Below are 18,769 nucleotides of genomic sequence, written 5' to 3'. Positions count from 1 at the left end.
TCTAGTCCTCCTCAGCATTTAGGAGCTGTCCAACAACTAACAAAGCTGAAAGTTGAATGTAAACCTCGAAATTCACAGATAGTCCATTTTTGACTTCTTTCGCTGAGATAAAGCGTTTTTGGCTTCTGGCTTGCTGATCATAAGGAACATAAGCAGATCAACTAATTTCAGTTTAATACAGCCAGATCTAGTCCTCCTCAGCATTTAGGAGCTGTCCAACAACTAACAAAGCTGAAAATTGAATGTAAAGCTACAAATTCACAGATAGTCCATTTTTAACGTTTCTCGCTGAGATAAAGCGTTTTTGGCTTTGGCTTGCTGATCATAAGCAGATCAAGTAATTTCAGTTTAATACAGCCAGATCTAGTGCTCCTCAGCATTTCGGAGCTGTCCAACAACTAACAAAGCTGAAACTTGAATGTAAACCTCGAAATTCACAGATAGTCCATTTTTGACTTCTTTCGCTGAGATAAAGCGTTTTTGGCTTCTGGCTTGCTGATCATAAGGAACATAAGCAGATCAACTAATTTCAGCTTAATACAGCCAGATCTAGTCCTCCTCAGCATTTAGGAGCTGTCCAACAACTAACAAAGCTGAAAATTGAATGTAAAGCTACAAATTCACAGATAGTCCATTTTTAACTTTTCTCGCTGAGAAAAAGCGTTTTTGGCTTCTGGCTTGCTGATCATAATCAGATCAATTAATATCAGTTTAATAGAGCCAGATCTAGTCCTCCTCAGCATTTAGGAGCTGTCCAACAACTAACAAAGCTGAAAATTGAATGTAAAGCTACAAATTCACAGATAGTCCATTTTTAACTTTTCTCGCTGAGATAAAGCGTTTTTGGCTTCTGGCTTGCTGATCATAAGCAGATCAAGTAATTTCAGTTTAATACAGCCAGATCTAGTGCTGCTCAGCATTTAGGAGCTGTCCAGCAACTAACAAAGCTGAAACTTGAATGTAAACTTCGAAATTCACAGATAGTCAATTGTTGACTTCTTTCGCTGAGATAAAGCGTTTTTGGCTTCTGGCTTGCTGATCATAAGCAGATCAAGTAATTTCAGTTTAATACAGCCAGATCTAGTCCTCCTCAGCATTTCGGAGCTGTCCAACAACTAACAAAGCTGAAACTTGAATGTAAACCTCGAAATTCACAGATAGTCCATTTTTGACTTCTTTCGCTGAGATAAAGCGTTTTTGGCTTCTGGCTTGCTGATCATAAGGAACATAAGCAGATCAACTAATTTCAGCTTAATACAGCCAGATCTAGTCCTCCTCAGCATTTAGGAGCTGTCCAACAACTAACAAAGCTGAAAATTGAATGTAAAGCTACAAATTCACAGATAGTCCATTTTTAACTTTTCTCGCTGAGAAAAAGCGTTTTTGGCTTCTGGCTTGCTGATCATAATCAGATCAATTAATATCAGTTTAATAGAGCCAGATCTAGTCCTCCTCAGCATTTAGGAGCTGTCCAACAACTAACAAAGCTGAAAATTGAATGTAAAGCTACAAATTCACAGATAGTCCATTTTTAACTTTTCTCGCTGAGATAAAGCGTTTTTGGCTTCTGGCTTGCTGATCATAAGCAGATCAAGTAATTTCAGTTTAATACAGCCAGATCTAGTGCTGCTCAGCATTTAGGAGCTGTCCAGCAACTAACAAAGCTGAAACTTGAATGTAAACTTCGAAATTCACAGATAGTCAATTGTTGACTTCTTTCGCTGAGATAAAGCGTTTTTGGCTTCTGGCTTGCTGATCATAAGCAGATCAAGTAATTTCAGTTTAATACAGCCAGATCTAGTCCTCCTCAGCATTTCGGAGCTGTCCAACAACTAACAAAGCTGAAACTTGAATGTAAACCTCGAAATTCACAGATAGTCCATTTTTGACTTCTTTCGCTGAGATAAAGCGTTTTTGGCTTCTGGCTTGCTGATCATAAGGAACATAAGCAGATCAACTAATTTCAGTTTAATACAGCCAGATCTAGTCCTCCTCAGCATTTAGGAGCTGTCCAACAACTAACAAAGCTGAAAATTGAATGTAAAGCTACAAATTCACAGATAGTCCATTTTTAACTTTTCTCACTGAGATAAAGCGTTTTTGGCTTCTGGCTTGCTGATCATACGGAACATAAGCAGATCAACTAATTTCAGTTTAATACAGCCAGATCTAGTCCTCCTCAGCATTTAGGAGCTGTCCAACAACTAACAAAGCTGAAAATTGAATGTAAAGCTACAAATTCACAGATAGTCCATTTTTAACTTTTCTCGCTGAGATAAAGCGTTTTTGGCTTCTGGCTTGCTGATCATAAGCAGATAAACTAATTTATGTTTAATACAGCCATATCTAGTGCAGCTCAGCATTTAGGAGCTGTCCAACAACTAACAAAGCTGAAAATTGAATGTAAAGCTGCAAATTCACAGAACGTCCATTTTTGACTTCTCTCGCTGAGATAAAGCGTTTTTGGCTTCTGGCTTGCTGATCATAAGCAGATCAAGTAATTTCAGTTTAATACAGCCAGATCTAGTCCTCCTCAGCATTTAGGAGCTGTCCAACAACTAACAAAGCTGAAAATTGAATGTAAAGCTACAAATTCACAGATAGTCCATTTTTAACTTTTCTCGCTGAGATAAAGCGTTTTTGGCTTCTGGCTTGCTGATCATAAGCAGATCAAGTAATTTCAGTTTAATACAGCCAGATCTAGTGCTCCTCAGCATTTCGGAGCTGTCCAACAACTAACAAAGCTGAAACTTGAATGTAAACCTCGAAATTCACAGATAGTCCATTTTTGACTTCTTTCGCTGAGATAAAGTGTTTTTGGCTTCTGGCTTGCTGATCATAAGGAACATAAGCAGATCAACTAATTTCAGTTTAATACAGCCAGATCTAGTGCTGCTCAGCATTTAGGAGCTGTCCAACAACTAACAAAGCTGAAAATTGAATGTAAAGCTGCAAATTCACAGAACGTCCATTTTTGACTTCTTTCGCTGAGATAAAGCGTTTTTGGCTTCTGGCTTGCTGATCATAAGCAGATCAAGTAATTTCAGTTTAATACAGCCAGATCTAGTGCTCCTCAGCATTTCGGAGCTGTCCAACAACTAACAAAGCTGAAACTTGAATGTAAACCTCGAAATTCACAGATAGTCCATTTTTGACTTCTTTCGCTGAGATAAAGCGTTTTTGGCTTCTGGCTTGCTGATCATAATCAGATCAATTAATTTCAGTTTAATACAGCCAGATCTAGTCCTCCTCAGCATTTAGGAGCTGTCCAACAACTAACAAAGCTGAAAATTGAATGTAATGCTACAAATTCACAGATAGTCCATTTTTAACTTTTCTCGCTGAGATAAAGCGTTTTTGGCTTCTGGCTTGCTGAACATAAGCAGATCAAGTAATTTCAGTTTAATACAGCCAGATCTAGTGCTGCTCAGCATTTCGTAGCTGTCCAGCAACTAACAAAGCTGAAACTTGAATGTAAACCTCGAAATTCACAGATAGTCCATTTTTGACTTCTTTCGCTGAGATAAAGCGTTTTTGGCTTCTGGCTTGCTGATCATAAGCAGATAAACTAATTTCAGTTTAATACAGCCATATCTAGTGCAGCTCAGCATTTAGGAGCTGTCCAACAACTAACAAAGCTGAAACTTGAATGTAAACCTCGAAATTCACAGATAGTCCATTTTTGACTTCTTTCGCTGAGATAAAGCGTTTTTGGCTTCTGGCTTGCTGATCATAAAGAACATAAGAAGATCAACTAATTTCAGTTTAATACAGCCATATCTAGTGCAGCTCAGCATTTAGGAGCTGTCCAACAACTAACAAAGCTGAAAATTGAATGTAAAGCTACAAATTCACAGATAGTCCATTTTTAACTTTTCTCGCTGAGATAAAGCGTTTTTGGCTTCTGGCTTGCTGATCATAAGGAACATAAGCAGATCAACTAATTTCAGTTTAATACAGCCAGATCTAGTCCTCCTCAGCATTTAGGAGCTGTCCAACAACTAACAAAGCTGAAAATTGAATGTAATGCTAAAAATTCACAGATAGTCCATTTTTAACTTTTCTCGCTGAGATAAAGCGTTTTTGGCTTCTGGCTTGCTGATCATAAGGAACATAAGCAGATCAACTAATTTCAGCTTAATACAGCCAGATCTAGTCCTCCTCAGCATTTCGGAGCTGTCCAACAACTAACAAAGCTGAAACTTGAATATAAACCTCGAAATTCACAGATAGTCCATTTTTGACTTCTTTCGCTGAGATAAAGCGTTTTTGGCTTCTGGCTTGCTGATCATAAGCAGATCAAATAATTTCAGTTTAATTCAGCCAGATCTAGTGCTCCTCAGCATTTCGGAGCTGTCCAACAACTAACAAAGCTGAAACTTGAATATAAACCTCGAAATTCACAGATAGTCCATTTTTGACTTCTTTCGCTGAGATAAAGCGTTTTTGGCTTCTGGCTTGCTGATCATAAGGAACATAAGCAGATCAACTAATTTCAGCTTAATACAGCCAGATCTAGTCCTCCTCAGCATTTAGGAGCTGTCCAACAACTAACAAAGCTGAAACTTGAATGTAAACCTCGAAATTCACAGATAGTCCATTTTTGACTTCTTTCGCTGAGATAAAGCGTTTTTGGCTTCTGGCTTGCTGATCATAAGGAACATAAGCAGATCAACTAATTTCAGCTTAATACAGCCAGATCTAGTCCTCCTCAGCATTTAGGAGCTGTCCAACAACTAACAAAGCTGAAAATTGAATGTAAAGCTACAAATTCACAGATAGACCATTTTTAACTTTTCTCGCTGAGATAAAGCGTTTTTGGCTTCTGGCTTGCTGATCATAAGCAGATAAACTAATTTCAGTTTAATACAGCCATATCTAGTGCAGGTCAGCATTTAGGAGTTGTCCAACAACTAACAAAGCTGAAACTTGAATGTAAACCTCGAAATTCACAGATAGTCCATTTTTGACTTTTCTCGCTGAGATAAAGCGTTTTTGGCTTCTGGCTTGCTGATCATAAGCAGATCAAGTAATTTCAGTTTAATACAGCCAGATCTAGTCCTCCTCAGCATTTAGGAGCTGTCCAACAACTAACAAAGCTGAAAATTGAATGTAAAGCTACAAATTCACAGATAGTCCATTTTTAACGTTTCTCGCTGAGATAAAGCGTTTTTGGCTTTGGCTTGCTGATCATAAGCAGATCAAGTAATTTCAGTTTAATACAGCCAGATCTAGTGCTCCTCAGCATTTCGGAGCTGTCCAACAACTAACAAAGCTGAAACTTGAATGTAAACCTCGAAATTCACAGATAGTCCATTTTTGACTTCTTTCGCTGAGATAAAGCGTTTTTGGCTTCTGGCTTGCTGATCATAAGGAACATAAGCAGATCAACTAATTTCAGCTTAATACAGCCAGATCTAGTCCTCCTCAGCATTTAGGAGCTGTCCAACAACTAACAAAGCTGAAAATTGAATGTAAAGCTACAAATTCACAGATAGTCCATTTTTAACTTTTCTCGCTGAGAAAAAGCGTTTTTGGCTTCTGGCTTGCTGATCATAATCAGATCAATTAATATCAGTTTAATACAGCCAGATCTAGTCCTCCTCAGCATTTAGGAGCTGTCCAACAACTAACAAAGCTGAAAATTGAATGTAAAGCTACAAATTCACAGATAGTCCATTTTTAACTTTTCTCGCTGAGATAAAGCGTTTTTGGCTTCTGGCTTGCTGATCATAAGCAGATCAAGTAATTTCAGTTTAATACAGCCAGATCTAGTGCTGCTCAGCATTTAGGAGCTGTCCAGCAACTAACAAAGCTGAAACTTGAATGTAAACTTCGAAATTCACAGATAGTCAATTGTTGACTTCTTTCGCTGAGATAAAGCGTTTTTGGCTTCTGGCTTGCTGATCATAAGCAGATCAAGTAATTTCAGTTTAATACAGCCAGATCTAGTGCTCCTCAGCATTTCGGAGCTGTCCAACAACTAACAAAGCTGAAACTTGAATGTAAACCTCGAAATTCACAGATAGTCCATTTTTGACTTCTTTCGCTGAGATAAAGCGTTTTTGGCTTCTGGCTTGCTGATCATAAGGAACATAAGCAGATCAACTAATTTCAGTTTAATACAGCCAGATCTAGTCCTCCTCAGCATTTAGGAGCTGTCCAACAACTAACAAAGCTGAAAATTGAATGTAAAGCTACAAATTCACAGATAGTCCATTTTTAACTTTTCTCACTGAGATAAAGCGTTTTTGGCTTCTGGCTTGCTGATCATACGGAACATAAGCAGATCAACTAATTTCAGCTTAATACAGCCAGATCTAGTCCTCCTCAGCATTTAGGAGCTGTCCAACAACTAACAAAGCTGAAAATTGAATGTAAAGCTACAAATTCACAGATAGTCCATTTTTAACTTTTCTCGCTGAGATAAAGCGTTTTTGGCTTCTGGCTTGCTGATCATAAGCAGATCAAGTAATTTCAGTTTAATACAGCCAGATCTAGTCCTCCTCAGCATTTAGGAGCTGTCCAACAACTAACAAAGCTGAAAATTGAATGTAATGCTACAAATTCACAGATAGTCCATTTTTAACTTTTCTCGCTGAGATAAAGCGTTTTTGGCTTCTGGCTTGCTGATCATAAGGAACATAAGCAGATCAACTAATTTCAGCTTAATACAGCCAGATCTAGTCCTCCTCAGCATTTCGGAGCAGTCCAACAACTAACAAAGCTGAAACTTGAATATAAACCTCGAAATTCACAGATAGTCCATTTTTGACTTCTTTCGCTGAGATAAAGCGTTTTTGGCTTCTGGCTTGCTGATCATAAGCAGATCAAATAATTTCAGTTTAATTCAGCCAGATCTAGTGCTCCTCAGCATTTCGGAGCTGTCCAACAACTAACAAAGCTGAAACTTGAATATAAACCTCGAAATTCACAGATAGTCCATTTTTGACTTCTTTCGCTGAGATAAAGCGTTTTTGGCTTCTGGCTTGCTGATCATAAGGAACATAAGCAGATCAACTAATTTCAGCTTAATACAGCCAGATCTAGTCCTCCTCAGCATTTAGGAGCTGTCCAACAACTAACAAAGCTGAAAATTGAATGTAAAGCTACAAATTCACAGATAGTCCATTTTTAACTTTTCTCGCTGAGATAAAGCGTTTTTGGCTTCTGGCTTGCTGATCATAAGCAGATAAACTAATTTCAGTTTAATACAGCCATATCTAGTGCAGGTCAGCATTTAGGAGTTGTCCAACAACTAACAAAGCTGAAACTTGAATGTAAACCTCGAAATTCACAGATAGTCCATTTTTGACTTTTCTCGCTGAGATAAAGCGTTTTTGGCTTCTGGCTTGCTGATCATAAGCAGATCAAGTAATTTCAGTTTAATACAGCCAGATCTAGTCCTCCTCAGCATTTAGGAGCTGTCCAACAACTAACAAAGCTGAAACTTGAATGTAAACCTCGAAATTCACAGATAGTCCATTTTTGACTTCTTTCGCTGAGATAAAGCGTTTTTGGCTTCTGGCTTGCTGATCATAAGGAACATAAGCAGATCAACTAATTTCAGTTTAATACAGCCAGATCTAGTCCTCCTCAGCATTTAGGAGCTGTCCAACAACTAACAAAGCTGAAAATTGAATGTAAAGCTACAAATTCACAGATAGTCCATTTTTAACTTTTCTCGCTGAGAAAAAGCGTTTTTGGCTTCTGGCTTGCTGATCATAATCAGATCAATTAATATCAGTTTAATAGAGCCAGATCTAGTCCTCCTCAGCATTTAGGAGCTGTCCAACAACTAACAAAGCTGAAAATTGAATGTAAAGCTACAAATTCACAGATAGTCCATTTTTAACTTTTCTCGCTGAGATAAAGCGTTTTTGGCTTCTGGCTTGCTGATCATAAGCAGATCAAGTAATTTCAGTTTAATACAGCCAGATCTAGTGCTGCTCAGCATTTAGGAGCTGTCCAGCAACTAACAAAGCTGAAACTTGAATGTAAACTTCGAAATTCACAGATAGTCAATTGTTGACTTCTTTCGCTGAGATAAAGCGTTTTTGGCTTCTGGCTTGCTGATCATAAGCAGATCAAGTAATTTCAGTTTAATACAGCCAGATCTAGTGCTCCTCAGCATTTCGGAGCTGTCCAACAACTAACAAAGCTGAAACTTGAATGTAAACCTCGAAATTCACAGATAGTCCATTTTTGACTTCTTTCGCTGAGATAAAGCGTTTTTGGCTTCTGGCTTGCTGATCATAAGGAACATAAGCAGATCAACTAATTTCAGTTTAATACAGCCAGATCTAGTCCTCCTCAGCATTTAGGAGCTGTCCAACAACTAACAAAGCTGAAAATTGAATGTAAAGCTACAAATTCACAGATAGTCCATTTTTAACTTTTCTCACTGAGATAAAGCGTTTTTGGCTTCTGGCTTGCTGATCATACGGAACATAAGCAGATCAACTAATTTCAGCTTAATACAGCCAGATCTAGTCCTCCTCAGCATTTAGGAGCTGTCCAACAACTAACAAAGCTGAAAATTGAATGTAAAGCTACAAATTCACAGATAGTCCATTTTTAACTTTTCTCGCTGAGATAAAGCGTTTTTGGCTTCTGGCTTGCTGATCATAAGCAGATCAAGTAATTTCAGTTTAATACAGCCAGATCTAGTCCTCCTCAGCATTTAGGAGCTGTCCAACAACTAACAAAGCTGAAAATTGAATGTAATGCTACAAATTCACAGATAGTCCATTTTTAACTTTTCTCGCTGAGATAAAGCGTTTTTGGCTTCTGGCTTGCTGATCATAAGGAACATAAGCAGATCAACTAATTTCAGCTTAATACAGCCAGATCTAGTCCTCCTCAGCATTTCGGAGCAGTCCAACAACTAACAAAGCTGAAACTTGAATATAAACCTCGAAATTCACAGATAGTCCATTTTTGACTTCTTTCGCTGAGATAAAGCGTTTTTGGCTTCTGGCTTGCTGATCATAAGCAGATCAAATAATTTCAGTTTAATTCAGCCAGATCTAGTGCTCCTCAGCATTTCGGAGCTGTCCAACAACTAACAAAGCTGAAACTTGAATATAAACCTCGAAATTCACAGATAATCCATTTTTGACTTCTTTCGCTGAGATAAAGCGTTTTTGGCTTCTGGCTTGCTGATCATAAGGAACATAAGCAGATCAACTAATTTCAGCTTAATACAGCCAGATCTAGTCCTCCTCAGCATTTAGGAGCTGTCCAACAACTAACAAAGCTGAAAATTGAATGTAAAGCTACAAATTCACAGATAGTCCATTTTTAACTTTTCTCGCTGAGATAAAGCGTTTTTGGCTTCTGGCTTGCTGATCATAAGCAGATAAACTAATTTCAGTTTAATACAGCCATATCTAGTGCAGGTCAGCATTTAGGAGTTGTCCAACAACTAACAAAGCTGAAACTTGAATGTAAACCTCGAAATTCACAGATAGTCCATTTTTGACTTTTCTCGCTGAGATAAAGCGTTTTTGGCTTCTGGCTTGCTGATCATAAGCAGATCAAGTAATTTCAGTTTAATACAGCCAGATCTAGTCCTCCTCAGCATTTAGGAGCTGTCCAACAACTAACAAAGCTGAAACTTGAATGTAAACCTCGAAATTCACAGATAGTCCATTTTTGACTTCTTTCGCTGAGATAAAGCGTTTTTGGCTTCTGGCTTGCTGATCATAAGGAACATAAGCAGATCAACTAATTTCAGTTTAATACAGCCAGATCTAGTCCTCCTCAGCATTTAGGAGCTGTCCAACAACTAACAAAGCTGAAAATTGAATGTAAAGCTACAAATTCACAGATAGTCCATTTTTAACTTTTCTCGCTGAGAAAAAGCGTTTTTGGCTTCTGGCTTGCTGATCATAATCAGATCAATTAATATCAGTTTAATAGAGCCAGATCTAGTCCTCCTCAGCATTTAGGAGCTGTCCAACAACTAACAAAGCTGAAAATTGAATGTAAAGCTACAAATTCACAGATAGTCCATTTTTAACTTTTCTCGCTGAGATAAAGCGTTTTTGGCTTCTGGCTTGCTGATCATAAGCAGATCAAGTAATTTCAGTTTAATACAGCCAGATCTAGTGCTGCTCAGCATTTAGGAGCTGTCCAGCAACTAACAAAGCTGAAACTTGAATGTAAACTTCGAAATTCACAGATAGTCAATTGTTGACTTCTTTCGCTGAGATAAAGCGTTTTTGGCTTCTGGCTTGCTGATCATAAGCAGATCAAGTAATTTCAGTTTAATACAGCCAGATCTAGTCCTCCTCAGCATTTCGGAGCTGTCCAACAACTAACAAAGCTGAAACTTGAATGTAAACCTCGAAATTCACAGATAGTCCATTTTTGACTTCTTTCGCTGAGATAAAGCGTTTTTGGCTTCTGGCTTGCTGATCATAAGGAACATAAGCAGATCAACTAATTTCAGCTTAATACAGCCAGATCTAGTCCTCCTCAGCATTTAGGAGCTGTCCAACAACTAACAAAGCTGAAAATTGAATGTAAAGCTACAAATTCACAGATAGTCCATTTTTAACTTTTCTCGCTGAGAAAAAGCGTTTTTGGCTTCTGGCTTGCTGATCATAATCAGATCAATTAATATCAGTTTAATAGAGCCAGATCTAGTCCTCCTCAGCATTTCGGAGCTGTCCAACAACTAACAAAGCTGAAACTTGAATGTAAACCTCGAAATTCACAGATAGTCCATTTTTGACTTCTTTCGCTGAGATAAAGCGTTTTTGGCTTCTGGCTTGCTGATCATAAGGAACATAAGCAGATCAACTAATTTCAGTTTAATACAGCCAGATCTAGTCCTCCTCAGCATTTAGGAGCTGTCCAACAACTAACAAAGCTGAAAATTGAATGTAAAGCTACAAATTCACAGATAGTCCATTTTTAACTTTTCTCACTGAGATAAAGCGTTTTTGGCTTCTGGCTTGCTGATCATACGGAACATAAGCAGATCAACTAATTTCAGTTTAATACAGCCAGATCTAGTCCTCCTCAGCATTTAGGAGCTGTCCAACAACTAACAAAGCTGAAAATTGAATGTAAAGCTACAAATTCACAGATAGTCCATTTTTAACTTTTCTCGCTGAGATAAAGCGTTTTTGGCTTCTGGCTTGCTGATCATAAGCAGATAAACTAATTTATGTTTAATACAGCCATATCTAGTGCAGCTCAGCATTTAGGAGCTGTCCAACAACTAACAAAGCTGAAAATTGAATGTAAAGCTGCAAATTCACAGAACGTCCATTTTTGACTTCTCTCGCTGAGATAAAGCGTTTTTGGCTTCTGGCTTGCTGATCATAAGCAGATCAAGTAATTTCAGTTTAATACAGCCAGATCTAGTCCTCCTCAGCATTTAGGAGCTGTCCAACAACTAACAAAGCTGAAAATTGAATGTAAAGCTACAAATTCACAGATAGTCCATTTTTAACTTTTCTCGCTGAGATAAAGCGTTTTTGGCTTCTGGCTTGCTGATCATAAGCAGATCAAGTAATTTCAGTTTAATACAGCCAGATCTAGTGCTCCTCAGCATTTCGGAGCTGTCCAACAACTAACAAAGCTGAAACTTGAATGTAAACCTCGAAATTCACAGATAGTCCATTTTTGACTTCTTTCGCTGAGATAAAGTGTTTTTGGCTTCTGGCTTGCTGATCATAAGGAACATAAGCAGATCAACTAATTTCAGTTTAATACAGCCAGATCTAGTGCTGCTCAGCATTTAGGAGCTGTCCAACAACTAACAAAGCTGAAAATTGAATGTAAAGCTGCAAATTCACAGAACGTCCATTTTTGACTTCTTTCGCTGAGATAAAGCGTTTTTGGCTTCTGGCTTGCTGATCATAAGCAGATCAAGTAATTTCAGTTTAATACAGCCAGATCTAGTGCTCCTCAGCATTTCGGAGCTGTCCAACAACTAACAAAGCTGAAACTTGAATGTAAACCTCGAAATTCACAGATAGTCCATTTTTGACTTCTTTCGCTGAGATAAAGCGTTTTTGGCTTCTGGCTTACTGATTATAATCAGATCAATTAATTTCAGTTTAATACAGCCAGATCTAGTGCTGCTCAGCATTTCGTAGCTGTCCAGCAACTAACAAAGCTGAAACTTGAATGTAAACTTCGAAATTCACAGATAGTCAATTTTTGACTTCTTTCGCTGAGATAAAGTGTTTTTGGCTTCTGGCTTGCTGATCATAAGGAACATAAGCAGATCAACTAATTTCAGCTTAATACAGCCAGATCTAGTGCTGCTCAGCACTTAGGAGCTGTCCAACAACTAACAAAGCTGAAAATTGAATGTAAAGCTACAAATTCACAGATAGTCCATTTTTAACTTTTCTCGCTGAGATAAAGCGTTTTTGGCTTCTGGCTTGCTGATCATAAGGAACATAAGCAGATCAACTAATTTCAGTTTAATACAGCCAGATCTAGTGCTGATCAGCATTTAGGAGCTGTCCAACAACTAACAAAGCTGAAAATTGAATGTAAAGCTGCAAATTCACAGAACGTCCATTTTTGACTTCTTTCGCTGAGATAAAGCGTTTTTGGCTTCTGGCTTGCTGATCATAAGGAACATAAGCAGATCAACTAATTTCAGCTTAATACAGCCAGATCTAGTGCTCCTCAGCATTTCGGAGCTGTCCAACAACTAACAAAGCTGAAACTTGAATGTAAACCTCGAAATTCACAGATAGTCCATTTTTGACTTCTTTCGCTGAGATAAAGCGTTTTTGGCTTCTGGCTTACTGATCATAATCAGATCAATTAATTTCAGTTTAATACAGCCAGATCTAGTACTCCTCAGCATTTCGGAGCTGTCCAACAACTAACAAAGCTGAAACTTGAATGTAAACCTCGAAATTCACAGATAGTCCATTTTTGACTTCTTTCGCTGAGATAAAGCGTTTTTGGCTTCTGGCTTGCTGATCATAAGGAACATAAGCAGATCAACTAATTTCAGCTTAATACAGCCAGATCTAGTGCTCCTCAGCATTTCGGAGCTGTCCAACAACTAACAAAGCTGAAACTTGAATGTAAACCTCGAAATTCACAGATAGTCCATTTTTGACTTCTTTCGCTGAGATAAAGCGTTTTTGGCTTCTGGCTTACTGATCATAATCAGATCAATTAATTTCAGTTTAATACAGCCAGATCTAGTGCTGCTCAGCATTTCGTAGCTGTCCAGCAACTAACAAAGCTGAAACTTGAATGTAAACTTCGAAATTCACAGATAGTCAATTTTTGACTTCTTTCGCTGAGATAAAGTGTTTTTGGCTTCTGGCTTGCTGATCATAAGGAACATAAGCAGATCAACTAATTTCAGTTTAATACAGCCAGATCTAGTGCTGATCAGCATTTAGGAGCTGTCCAACAACTAACAAAGCTGAAAATTGAATGTAAAGCTGCAAATTCACAGAACGTCCATTTTTGACTTCTTTCGCTGAGATAAAGCGTTTTTGGCTTCTGGCTTGCTGATCATAAGCAGATCAAGTAATTTCAGTTTAATACAGCCAGATCTAGTGCTCCTCAGCATTTCGGAGCTGTCCAACAACTAACAAAGCGGAAACTTGAATGTAAACCTCGAAATTCACAGATAGTCCATTTTCAACTTTTCTCGCTGAGATAAAGCGTTTTTGGCTTCTGGCTTGCTGATCATAAGCAGATAAACTAATTTCAGCTTAATACAGCCATATCTAGTGCAGCTCAGCATTTAGGAGCTGTCCAACAACTAACAAAGCTGAAAATTGAATGTAAAGCTGCAAATTCACAGAACGTCCATTTTTGACTTCTCTCGCTGAGATAAAGCGTTTTTGGCTTCTGGCTTGCTGATCATAAGCAGATAAACTAATTTCAGTTTAATACAGCCATATCTAGTGCAGCTCAGCATTTCGGAGCTGTCCAACAACTAACAAAGCGGAAACTTGAATGTAAACCTCGAAATTCACAGATAGTCAATTTTTGACGTCTTTCGCTGAGATAAAGCGTTTTTGGCTTCTGGCTTGCTGATCATAAGGAACATAAGCAGATCAACTAATTTCAGCTTAATACAGCCAGATCTAGTGCTGCTCAGCACTTAGGAGCTGTCCAACAACTAACAAAGCTGAAAATTGAATGTAAAGCTACAAATTCACAGATAGTCCATTTTTAACTTTTCTCGCTGAGATAAAGCGTTTTTGGCTTCTGGCTTGCTGATCATAAGGAACATAAGCAGATCAACTAATTTCAGTTTAATACAGCCAGATCTAGTGCTGATCAGCATTTAGGAGCTGTCCAACAACTAACAAAGCTGAAAATTGAATGTAAAGCTGCAAATTCACAGAACGTCCATTTTTGACTTCTTTCGCTGAGATAAAGCGTTTTTGGCTTCTGGCTTGCTGATCATAAGGAACATAAGCAGATCAACTAATTTCAGCTTAATACAGCCAGATCTAGTGCTCCTCAGCATTTCGGAGCTGTCCAACAACTAACAAAGCTGAAACTTGAATGTAAACCTCGAAATTCACAGATAGTCCATTTTTGACTTCTTTCGCTGAGATAAAGCGTTTTTGGCTTCTGGCTTACTGATCATAATCAGATCAATTAATTTCAGTTTAATACAGCCAGATCTAGTACTCCTCAGCATTTCGGAGCTGTCCAACAACTAACAAAGCTGAAACTTGAATGTAAACCTCGAAATTCACAGATAGTCCATTTTTGACTTCTTTCGCTGAGATAAAGCGTTTTTGGCTTCTGGCTTGCTGATCATACGGAACATAAGCAGATCAACTAATTTCAGCTTAATACAGCCAGATCTAGTCCTCCTCAGCATTTAGGAGCTGTCCAACAACTAACAAAGCTGAAAATTGAATGTAAAGCTACAAATTCACAGATAGTCCATTTTTAACTTTTCTCGCTGAGATAAAGCGTTTTTGGCTTCTGGCTTGCTGATCATAAGCAGATCAAGTAATTTCAGTTTAATACAGCCAGATCTAGTCCTCCTCAGCATTTAGGAGCTGTCCAACAACTAACAAAGCTGAAAATTGAATGTAATGCTACAAATTCACAGATAGTCCATTTTTAACTTTTCTCGCTGAGATAAAGCGTTTTTGGCTTCTGGCTTGCTGATCATAAGGAACATAAGCAGATCAACTAATTTCAGCTTAATACAGCCAGATCTAGTCCTCCTCAGCATTTAGGAGCTGTCCAACAACTAACAAAGCTGAAAATTGAATGTAAAGCTACAAATTCACAGATAGTCCATTTTTAACTTTTCTCGCTGAGATAAAGCGTTTTTGGCTTCTGGCTTGCTGATCATAAGCAGATAAACTAATTTCAGTTTAATACAGCCATATCTAGTGCAGGTCAGCATTTAGGAGTTGTCCAACAACTAACAAAGCTGAAACTTGAATGTAAACCTCGAAATTCACAGATAGTCCATTTTTGACTTTTCTCGCTGAGATAAAGCGTTTTTGGCTTCTGGCTTGCTGATCATAAGCAGATCAAGTAATTTCAGTTTAATACAGCCAGATCTAGTCCTCCTCAGCATTTAGGAGCTGTCCAACAACTAACAAAGCTGAAACTTGAATGTAAACCTCGAAATTCACAGATAGTCCATTTTTGACTTCTTTCGCTGAGATAAAGCGTTTTTGGCTTCTGGCTTGCTGATCATAAGGAACATAAGCAGATCAACTAATTTCAGTTTAATACAGCCAGATCTAGTCCTCCTCAGCATTTAGGAGCTGTCCAACAACTAACAAAGCTGAAAATTGAATGTAAAGCTACAAATTCACAGATAGTCCATTTTTAACTTTTCTCGCTGAGATAAAGCGTTTTTGGCTTCTGGCTTGCTGATCATAAGCAGATCAAGTAATTTCAGTTTAATACAGCCAGATCTAGTCCTCCTCAGCATTTAGGAGCTGTCCAACAACTAACAAAGCTGAAAATTGAATGTAATGCTACAAATTCACAGATAGTCCATTTTTAACTTTTCTCGCTGAGATAAAGCGTTTTTGGCTTCTGGCTTGCTGATCATAAGGAACATAAGCAGATCAACTAATTTCAGCTTAATACAGCCAGATCTAGTCCTCCTCAGCATTTAGGAGCTGTCCAACAACTAACAAAGCTGAAAATTGAATGTAAAGCTACAAATTCACAGATAGTCCATTTTTAACTTTTCTCGCTGAGATAAAGCGTTTTTGGCTTCTGGCTTGCTGATCATAAGCAGATAAACTAATTTCAGTTTAATACAGCCATATCTAGTGCAGGTCAGCATTTAGGAGTTGTCCAACAACTAACAAAGCTGAAACTTGAATGTAAACCTCGAAATTCACAGATAGTCCATTTTTGACTTTTCTCGCTGAGATAAAGCGTTTTTGGCTTCTGGCTTGCTGATCATAAGCAGATCAAGTAATTTCAGTTTAATACAGCCAGATCTAGTGCTGCTCAGCATTTAGGAGCTGTCCAGCAACTAACAAAGCTGAAACTTGAATGTAAACTTCGAAATTCACAGATAGTCAATTGTTGACTTCTTTCGCTGAGATAAAGCGTTTTTGGCTTCTGGCTTGCTGATCATAAGCAGATCAAGTAATTTCAGTTTAATACAGCCAGATCTAGTCCTCCTCAGCATTTCGGAGCTGTCCAACAACTAACAAAGCTGAAACTTGAATGTAAACCTCGAAATTCACAGATAGTCCATTTTTGACTTCTTTCGCTGAGATAAAGCGTTTTTGGCTTCTGGCTTGCTGATCATAAGGAACATAAGCAGATCAACTAATTTCAGCTTAATACAGCCAGATCTAGTCCTCCTCAGCATTTAGGAGCTGTCCAACAACTAACAAAGCTGAAAATTGAATGTAAAGCTACAAATTCACAGATAGTCCATTTTTAACTTTTCTCGCTGAGAAAAAGCGTTTTTGGCTTCTGGCTTGCTGATCATAATCAGATCAATTAATATCAGTTTAATAGAGCCAGATCTAGTCCTCCTCAGCATTTAGGAGCTGTCCAACAACTAACAAAGCTGAAAATTGAATGTAAAGCTACAAATTCACAGATAGTCCATTTTTAACTTTTCTCGCTGAGATAAAGCGTTTTTGGCTTCTGGCTTGCTGATCATAAGCAGATCAAGTAATTTCAGTTTAATACAGCCAGATCTAGTGCTGCTCAGCATTTAGGAGCTGTCCAGCAACTAACAAAGCTGAAACTTGAATGTAAACTTCGAAATTCACAGATAGTCAATTGTTGACTTCTTTCGCTGAGATAAAGCGTTTTTGGCTTCTGGCTTGCTGATCATAAGCAGATCAAGTAATTTCAGTTTAATACAGCCAGATCTAGTCCTCCTCAGCATTTCGGAGCTGTCCAACAACTAACAAAGCTGAAACTTGAATGTAAACCTCGAAATTCACAGATAGTCCATTTTTGACTTCTTTCGCTGAGATAAAGCGTTTTTGGCTTCTGGCTTGCTGATCATAAGGAACATAAGCAGATCAACTAATTTCAGTTTAATACAGCCAGATCTAGTCCTCCTCAGCATTTAGGAGCTGTCCAACAACTAACAAAGCTGAAAATTGAATGTAAAGCTACAAATTCACAGATAGTCCATTTTTAACTTTTCTCACTGAGATAAAGCGTTTTTGGCTTCTGGCTTGCTGATCATACGGAACATAAGCAGATCAACTAATTTCAGTTTAATACAGCCAGATCTAGTCCTCCTCAGCATTTAGGAGCTGTCCAACAACTAACAAAGCTGAAAATTGAATGTAAAGCTACAAATTCACAGATAGTCCATTTTTAACTTTTCTCGCTGAGATAAAGCGTTTTTGGCTTCTGGCTTGCTGATCATAAGCAGATAAACTAATTTATGTTTAATACAGCCATATCTAGTGCAGCTCAGCATTTAGGAGCTGTCCAACAACTAACAAAGCTGAAAATTGAATGTAAAGCTGCAAATTCACAGAACGTCCATTTTTGACTTCTCTCGCTGAGATAAAGCGTTTTTGGCTTCTGGCTTGCTGATCATAAGCAGATCAAGTAATTTCAGTTTAATACAGCCAGATCTAGTCCTCCTCAGCATTTAGGAGCTGTCCAACAACTAACAAAGCTGAAAATTGAATGTAAAGCTACAAATTCACAGATAGTCCATTTTTAACTTTTCTCGCTGAGATAAAGCGTTTTTGGCTTCTGGCTTGCTGATCATAAGCAGATCAAGTAATTTCAGTTTAATACAGCCAGATCTAGTGCTCCTCAGCATTTCGGAGCTGTCCAACAACTAACAAAGCTGAAACTTGAATGTAAACCTCGAAATTCACAGATAGTCCATTTTTGACTTCTTTCGCTGAGATAAAGTGTTTTTGGCTTCTGGCTTGCTGATCATAAGGAACATAAGCAGATCAACTAATTTCAGTTTAATACAGCCAGATCTAGTGCTGCTCAGCATTTAGGAGCTGTCCAACAACTAACAAAGCTGAAAATTGAATGTAAAGCTGCAAATTCACAGAACGTCCATTTTTGACTTCTTTCGCTGAGATAAAGCGTTTTTGGCTTCTGGCTTGCTGATCATAAGCAGATCAAGTAATTTCAGTTTAATACAGCCAGATCTAGTGCTCCTCAGCATTTCGGAGCTGTCCAACAACTAACAAAGCTGAAACTTGAATGTAAACCTCGAAATTCACAGATAGTCCATTTTTGACTTCTTTCGCTGAGATAAAGCGTTTTTGGCTTCTGGCTTACTGATTATAATCAGATCAATTAATTTCAG

This window comes from Poecilia mexicana, unplaced genomic scaffold (assembly GCF_051168715.1).
Source record: "Poecilia mexicana isolate PSO_F unplaced genomic scaffold, ASM5116871v1 scaffold_8, whole genome shotgun sequence".
NCBI lineage: Eukaryota > Metazoa > Chordata > Actinopteri > Cyprinodontiformes > Poeciliidae > Poecilia > Poecilia mexicana.
This window is presented reverse-complemented; position numbering follows the sequence as displayed.